This window comes from Rhinopithecus bieti, unplaced genomic scaffold, assembly GCF_001698545.2.
Source record: "Rhinopithecus bieti isolate Rb0 unplaced genomic scaffold, ASM169854v2 scaffold_6063, whole genome shotgun sequence".
Classification (NCBI taxonomy): domain Eukaryota; kingdom Metazoa; phylum Chordata; class Mammalia; order Primates; family Cercopithecidae; genus Rhinopithecus; species Rhinopithecus bieti.
Genome location: NW_016805186.1, coordinates 814,786 through 823,639, shown reverse-complemented (window position 1 = coordinate 823,639; position 8,854 = coordinate 814,786). Strand labels below are relative to the sequence as shown.

The following is an 8,854-nucleotide window of genomic DNA, read 5'->3' as shown; positions in this document are numbered from 1 at the left end:
AAAAAAAAAAAAAAAGACATGTTTATGGTGCCAGCATTACCTTGATAATGAAACCAAAGACAGTGCAAGAAAACTATAGGCCTGTATCTCTGATGGGCATAGACGCAAAAATTCTCAATAAAATACTCACACACTGAATTCAACAATGGATCAAAATGATTATACAGCATGACCAAGTGGGATTTATCTGTGGCATGCAAGGCTGATTGAAGACATGCAAATCAATCGATGTGACACATCATATTAAAACAATAAAAAATGAAAACCACTTGATCTCAATTGATGCAGAAAAAGCATGTGACAAAATTCAATATAATTTCTTGATTATAAGCTCTCAACAACATAAGTATAAAAGGAAATTTCCTCAATATGATAAGGGAAATTTAGGAAAAGCCCATAGCCAACATCATAATCTATGGGGGAAAACAGATAGCTTTCCTCTAAGATTTAAGAAAGATTTCCTCTAAGATGAGCCAAAGATGCCCACTCTCACCACTTGTATTCAAGTAGTACTAGAAGTAACAGCAAGAGCAACCAGGCAAGAAAAATAAATAAAATGCATATAAGTCAGAAAGGCAGAAGTAAAATTATTCTATTTTCAGTTAACATGATCCTATATGAAGAAAACTCCAAAGATTCCACCAGAAAACTGTTAGAATAAACAAATTCAGTAAAGTTGCAGAATATAAAATCAACATACAAAAATGGGTTGCTGTATACCACTAATGACCTATCCAAAAAAAATTTGAGAACACACAATCACATAAAAAAGAAAAAAAAATACTTAGGAATAAATTTAACCAAAAAGCGAAAGATTTGTACACTGAAAACTATAAAACATTAATAAAAGAAATTGAACACCCAAATAAATGGAAGGATGTATTATGTTCCTGGTACACATACATACAATAGAATGTTATTCAGGCTTAAAAAGGATCTTGTCATTAGCCACACATGAATAAACCTGGAAGACATTATGCTAAGTGAAATAAGCCACACACAGAAAGAAAAATACAGCATGATCTCGCTTATATGTGGAATGAAAAAAAAAAAAAAAAAAGTTGAATACATAGAGTCAGAGAATAAAATGGTGGTTACCAGGGGGTTTCGAGGGGTGAGGAGCAAATAAGAGGAGGTAAGTCAAAGGATACCAAGTTGGAGCAATTAATACTGTTAAAGTGTCCATACTACTCAAAGCAATATACAGTTTTGACATAATCCTTACCAAAATTCCAATGTAATTTTTCAGAGACATAGTAAAAACAATTCTAAAATTCTTTTGGAACCACAAAAGACCCCAGCAATTGAGAAGAAAACGGATCCTTGTACCAGATCTTAGTGGAAAAGATTTTAGGTTTTCCCATGGATTATTATGTTAGCTCTGGGTTTTTCATGAATGACCTTCATTATGTTGAGCAACTTCTCTTCTATACCTAAACTGTTGAGAGTTTTTACTAAGAAAGTAAGCTGGACTCTGTCAGATACATTTTCTGTATCAATGGAGATGACTATGTGGTTTTTATCTTTCATTCCGTTATTGTGATGTATCACATTGATTGATTTACATGTGTTGAACATGATTGCAAGCTAGAAAGACCCTGAATAGTCAAAAAAATTCTGACCAAGAAAGAAAAAGTTGGAGGCATCATACTTCCTGATTTCAAATTCTGTGCAAAAGTATTGCAATCAAAACCACATGAAAACAGAAACATTGACCAATGGAACAAAATACAGAGCCCAGAAAGAAATCCAAATATATGTGGTCAACTAATTTTCAACAAAGTCCCCAAGAAATAAACAATGGGGAAAGGATAGTCTCCTTAATAAATGGTAACAGGAAACCTGGATATCCACATGCAAAAGAATTAAATCAAACCCTTATCATATACCATACACAAACTCAACGCAAAATGGATAAAAGACCTAAATGGGATGCCTGAAACCATAAAAGTCCCAGAAGAAAACAATGGGGGAAAGATTCTTGATAATGGCCCTGGAAATTTTTCCTTGGACATCACACCAAAAGCTCAGTCTATAAAAGCAAAATAAGCTCAAGCTTCTGCATAGCCAAAACAAGCAAACAAAACAAAAAACAAAAAACACCCCAAAACAAAACAAAAAAACCCCAGCAAAATAAAAGGTAACCTACAGACTCCAAAAAAAAAAAAAAAAAAAAAAAAAAATTGCAAACCATACATTTGATAAGGGGTCAGTATTCAAAATATATAAAGAACTTGCAAACTCAAAATGAAAACATAACCCAATTAAAAATGGGGCAAAGGACCTGAATAGACATTTCTCTAAAGACATACAAATGGCTAACAAGGATACAAAAATGTGCTCCACATCCGTAATCATCAGGGAAATGCAAATCAAAACCCCAATAAGATATCACCTCACACCTGTTAGAATGGTTATAATAAAACAAAGACAAGAGATAGCTAGTGTTGATGAGGGTATAGATAAAAGGGAACTTTTGTGTACTGTTAGTGGGAATGAAAACTAGGGTAGCCATTACAGAAAACAGTATGGAAGTTTCGTTAAAAATTAAAAATATAATTACCATTTGACCCAGAAATCCCTCTGCTTGGTATATACCTGAAGGACACTAAATCAGCACTTTGTAGAGATATCTGCACACCAACGCTCAATGCAGCATTATTCACAATAGCCATAATATAAACAATCCAAATGTCAATGGGTAAATGGATAAACTGTGGGATGTGTATACACATACATACAATGGAATATTAGCCTTAAAAATGATGCTGTCAATTGCCACACATGAATGAACCTGGAGAACATTATGCTAAGTGATATGAGCCACATACAGAAAGAAAAATACAGCATGATCTCACTCATATGTAGAATGTAAAAAAAAAAGTTGAATAGAGACAGAGAATAAAATGGTGGTTACCAGGGGGTTAATAGGAGTGAGGAGCAAATGAGAGGATTTGAGTCAAAGGATATCAAGTTTGCAGATATGTAGAGTAAGTCTAGACATGTAAGGTACAGCATGAGGAATACAGTCAATAATATGTAATGTATTTGGAATTTTTGCTAACAGAGTATATTTTAGGTGCTATTTCCACAAAAAGAGAGTATGTAAGATGATGGGTCTTTTAATTTGCTTGACTGTAGTACACATTTCACTGTATATAAAAAACCAGGTTCTGTATCATATATATACACACACGTAAATAAACAAAAGCTAGAAGCATTTATTACAAATATGCCTCCCTGTAAGAAATGCTAAAAGGAGTCTTTCAGGCTTAAATGAAACATAGTTAACTCAAAGCCATATGAAGAAATAAAGATCTCTGAAAAAGGGAAATATACAGACAATCATAAAAGTGTTACTATAACTTTGGTTTGTAACTCTTTGTTTTCTACATGACTTTTATGAGACTAATGTTAAAAAAATTACTAGTGTTTTTAGATACAAAATCCATAAATATGTAATTTTGTGACAGCAACAACTGAAAAGTAGTGGAAATAAAGCTTTATAGGAGAAGGTTTTTTGTATGTTGTTAAGCTGTTTTGTGTGTATGTTAATTTATAACATTCTATAAATTAGACTGTTATAAGCTTAGGAAGGTAATTGTAATGCCCATGATAACCAGAAAGTAGGTAGAGAATGTCCACAAAGGGAATGAGAAGGGAATTTAAATGTCTCACTTCAAAAAAATTAACCCACAAGATGACTACTGCAGGAAATGGGGAACAAAAAGCTCTAAGGTATATAGAGAACAAGTACCAAAATAATAGAAGTTTCTCTTTATTAGTAATCACTTTATTATTTATTATTATTTTTGAGATAAAGTCTCACTCTGTCACTCAGGCTGGAATGCAATGGTGCAATCTCAGCTCACCGCAACCTCTGCCTCCTGGGTTCAAGCAATTCTCCTGCCTCAGCCTGAGTAGCTGGGATTATAGGTGCCCACCACCATGTCTGCCTAATTTTTGTACTTTGAGTAGAGATGGGGTTTCACCATGTTGGCCAGGCTAGTCTCGAACTCCTGACCTCAAGTCCCTGCCTTGGCCTCCCAAAGTGTTAGGATTACAGGTGTAAGCCACTGCGCCTGCCTATTTGTAGTTACTTTAAATATAAATGTATCAAACCCTCCAATCAAGAGACTCACAGAATGGATTAAACAAGATCCAACTCTATGAGAAACTCACGTTAGCTTCAAAGTCACAAATTGGTTGAAAGTGAGAGGATAGAAAAAGATATTTTATGCAAGTGGTAACTGAAAGATAGCAAGTAATATTATCACACAAAATAAAGTTTAAATCAGACATTTACATGAGACAAAGATTATATATTAATAAAAAGATTCAATAGAACAAGATGATATAAAAATTATAAACATTTATATACCTAATAACAAACCACCCAAATATATAAAGCAAAAATGGACAGAATTGAAGGGAGAAATACAGTTGTATAATAATAGTTGGAGACTTTAGTACCTTATTGTGAGTGATGAATAATACAAGCAGACAGAAGATAAATAAGGGAGGACCTGAACATCATGATAAGCCAATTAGAGCTGACATATACAGAACACTGTATCCAACCGTAACAGAATACATATTAATCTCAAGTGCACATGGGATATTCTCCCAGATGGACTAAATTAGTACCCAAATTAAGCCTCAATAGATTGAAAAAATATATATATCATACAAAACCTCTTCTAATACAAGTTAGAAGTGACTAACAGAAGAAAAATGGGAATATTCACAAATTTGTGGAAATTAAAACAGCATGTCCTTAAGCAAGAAACAGGTCGAAGATGAAATTACAAGGGAAAATAGAAAATACTTAAGAGACAAATAGGCCGGGTGTAGTAGCTCATGCCTGTAATCCCAGTATGTTGGGAGGCTGAGGCAGGAGGATTGCTTGAGCACAGGAGTTCAATACCAGCCTAGGAAACAGAGAGAGTCCCAGTCTCCACAAAAAATACAAAAATGAGCCAGGCACTGTGGCGCACATCTGTAGTTCCAGCTACTCGTGAGGCTGAGGTGGGAGGATCACTTGAGCCCAAGAGGTCAAGGCTGCAATGAGCTGTGATTGTACCACCGCACTCCAGCCTGGGTGACAAGACAAGAGACAAGACCCTGTCTCAAACAAACAAACAAACTAACAAAAAAACAAATGAAGATGAAAAAAATTATAAACACTCATGGGATGCAGAAAAGTAGTAAGGGGAAATTTAAAGCTAAATAATACAAAAGATTGGAAAACATGCCGAAGAGTCTGGCTAAGCTGTACTTAATTTAAAAACTTGTATTCATTTCTTTCAAGAAAAAAAATAGAATAATATAAAAACAAATTAGCAGTGTGTTCATTGGAAATGTCATTTGCTGACTCCTTTGTTTAACCAGCCTCTATAGACCAGGTGTGACATGCCTGAGCTTAATGCAGGGTACAATTGGATGTGATCCAGAGCTAAAGTCATACTTCGTGTCTGCAGCTGCAGTCACTTTTACTCTCTTTCAGGCACTGAGGCCACTTTTGCTCTTGGAGACAACACAGAAGGGAAGGCAGGTGCTGAGAAGCACTACTTAGCAACTTCAGTGGTGTAACAAGCCCACCAGCAGAAGCACCTGCCATGATCTCAGGCCACTGCAAGTCCCTGACTACCACAACCACCTGCAAGATGGAGCCCCCTGAGGGGTCACCTAGATGCCACATCCTTCCCTGTCCTGGACTGTCTCCAAGAAACCAGGTGGTACCAGAAATCCTAGGAGCCTCAAGAGCCCTTTCCAGATACGGGTTCAGGAAGTTGCTCAAACACTGTAATCTGATCCGCTTCTTTAGATCCTGGCTATTGAGGCTTTGCTGGCTACCTGGTTGGTTGGTTTGAAGACATCAATCTTTATGCTCTCCGTGTCAAGCAGTTACCATCTTGCCCAGGACCTGTGGCTGACATGGTGCTTCTGGAAGACAAGCACTTGGCCTGCAGTCCCAGCATCACACATTATTCATCCTCTTATGGTGATGAGAACACTCAATTTTGCTTTTTCCAAGGATGTTACCAAAGCATATGATGCAAATGGAAAATAACAGGCTGAGCCCCCCCACTTTCCATTAAAAAGATTTATATATAAAGTATTAGTGAAGGAAAAAGGTTTGACAGTTTAAACTGTTGGCAACTTAATGGCTTTTGTTGCATACTTATATATAAACCTCAATATTTGTTTTCCTATACGTTGTGACTATTGTCTGTCTGCTGTCCAGTTCCAGTAATTTTGATATAAAAAATTATACTACCAAATGAAATATTGCCTATGTCTCATCACTCTGCTCAACTTCACCTCACCTCACTAGTACTATATCCATATTACTGATAAAAATGTTTCCCTGAGGAATATGAAATGGCCTCTATGAATTGCGTTCAGTCTCCTCTCAGAATCCTTGTTAAAATTCTACACTAACCCAGAAGATGAGTTCTCAAGACCTGGCCCAAGTCATGCCCCCATGAACTCTACACACTGGCAGGTTCCCTTTACTACTTGAAATGATGGTGGTTATTTTTTCAGGTCCTGACGTGTGAAGAATGCGGTTTTAGTCCATTTTGTGTTGTTTTAACAGAACACCAGAAACTGGGTAGCTTATAAAGAATAAAAGCTTATTTAAAAAAAACACACACACATACACACACACACACACACACTTTTAGAGGCTGGAACATCCAAGATCAAGGGGCCACATGCGGTGAGAGACTTCTTGCTACATCATAACATGGCAGAAGGCATCACATGTGAGACAGTGCCCATAAGAGATCATGAGAGGGCTGAACTGCTTTTATAACAAAGTCACCGTCTTGATAATGAACCCACTCATGTGATAGAGAAAATAATCCATTCATGATGGCAGAGCACTCATGACCTAATCCTCTCTTAAAGGTTCCACATCTGAACACTGTTGCATTAGGAATTAAGTTTCCAACACATGAACGTTGGGGGGACACATTCAAACCACAGCTGATGAGGGCCAACTCAACTGCCAGTCTCTGAATCCTCTTTTATTTTATAAGTTGTTGTGATGTGATTCTACTGCCTAGATAACTCAGAATGCAGTTCCTGTGTAAAATGCATCATGGGACACAACTGAAATCACCTCCAGTGTAGCAGGGAAACAGAACTCAGGGCAAGAGTGGCCATTATATGCTGAAAAAAGCAAACGGGTGGGTGTGTGCTATCCTTCAATACCTGAAATGCTTTTTCTCTAGAGTATTTATACATCTGGTGTGTAACTTCTATCCTGGAGTGTAACAAAAAATACCCAAGGTTGACAGTACTCCAGCTTAGTTCTGGATTCTTAAAACTTCCAGGAGAGAAAGGCTGGGCGTGCATGAAGTCATGCAGTAGCTTTTTGTGGAAAAGCAATTTATTGGGAACTCAACACTTACAAACTGGGTTAAGTCATGTCAGCCAGTCGACAGGAGAATAAAAGACTCAGCTTTAAAAATTTTCGGAAACGGTGTCATCAGAGAGTTATAGAAAAATTGATGTTACTATAGTACGAGGAACTCACACACCCCCATCACATCACGGCTGTATCTCCTTTAGGCCTAATGTATCTTTTTATGAGTTACAATCCTTCTTGAGGCTCTTGTAAGGAACAAAGGCCTTTATTTTGATTTTTAATACTGGTAAAATATATAATGGTGATAATTATTACCTATTGCTCACTTATTCTGTGCCAAGTATTAAGGAATGGACACAGATTGACTCAGAAAATTCTTTCAGAAAGGATTGTAGGTAATTACCATCATTATGGTGATGAAGAGACTGAGACATATTAAAGGACAACTGACTATCCAAGGTCACAACCATATGGGAAGAAAGGGAATGAACACTCTAGTGACGTCAATAAGCCATTTAGTAAATTGAGAATCTGCTGGGTCTCATAACATACAGGGGACCCTAAACTCACTTTTATTATTTTAAAAGTTAACTGTATAGAGGTATACTTTATGCAAAGTAGACAAATTTTTAGTATATTTTGATGGGTTCTAAAAACTTGTACAGCTCTGTAAAGACCACCACCATTTATATATGGAACATTCCATCATAAGAAAAAAATTCCCTTATTCCTCTTATTCCTTATTCCTCTAACCAGTGGATCCTCACACACCACTGCCCCCAGCCTTAGGCAATGAATGGTCTACTTTCTTTCTATCCCTCTAGACTAGATGTCTTTCCTAGAATGTTATATAAATAGGATATAATACAGCTCTACCCTCTTGTGTCTGGCTTCTTTTGCTCAGCACAATCTTAAGATTTATCAAAGTTGCTGCATGCATTAGCGGTTCCTTCCTTGTACAGCTGTATTCCATTATATGGTAATATTACTGTTTATATATTTTTCTGTTGATAAATAATCCAATTATTTACAATTTGGGGTTACTATGAGTAAAGATTCTATGAACATTTGCATATAATTCTTTTTTTAAATTATACTTTAAGTTCTAGGATACATGTGCACAATGTGCTGGTTTGTTACATATGTATATATGTGACATGTTGGTGTGCCGCACCCATTAACTCGTCATTTACATTAGGTATATCTCCTAATGCTATCCCTCCCCCCTCCCACCTCCCCACAATAGGCCCCAGTGTGTGATGTTCCCCTTCCTGTGTCCAAGTGATCTCATTGTTCAATTCCCACCTATGAGTGAGAACACGCGGTATTTGGTTTTCTGTTCTTGCGATAGTTTGCTGTGAATGACGGTTTCCAGCTGCATCCATGTCCCTACAAAGGACACGAACTCATCCTTTTTTATGGCTGCATAGTATTCCATGGTGTATATGTGCCACATTTTCTTAATCCAGTCTGTCA

The 8,854-nt window shown here is 36.6% G+C and overlaps 1 long non-coding RNA gene across 2 annotated transcripts in view; it reads left to right on the top strand.

Annotated features, from left to right (window-relative positions):
* LOC108529279 (uncharacterized) overlaps window positions 1-6,247 on the top strand; it is a 29,179-nt gene extending 22,932 nt beyond the window's left edge. The window contains exon 4 of one of the 2 annotated variants that reach the window (XR_001885464.1): window positions 5,507-6,247. This is a non-coding gene — a long non-coding RNA (uncharacterized LOC108529279). Of the gene's footprint in view, window positions 1-5,480 lie in introns of both variants that reach the window. The other variant, XR_001885465.1, reaches the window with a different exon arrangement.
* Window positions 6,248-8,854: the final 2,607 nt, after the last annotated feature.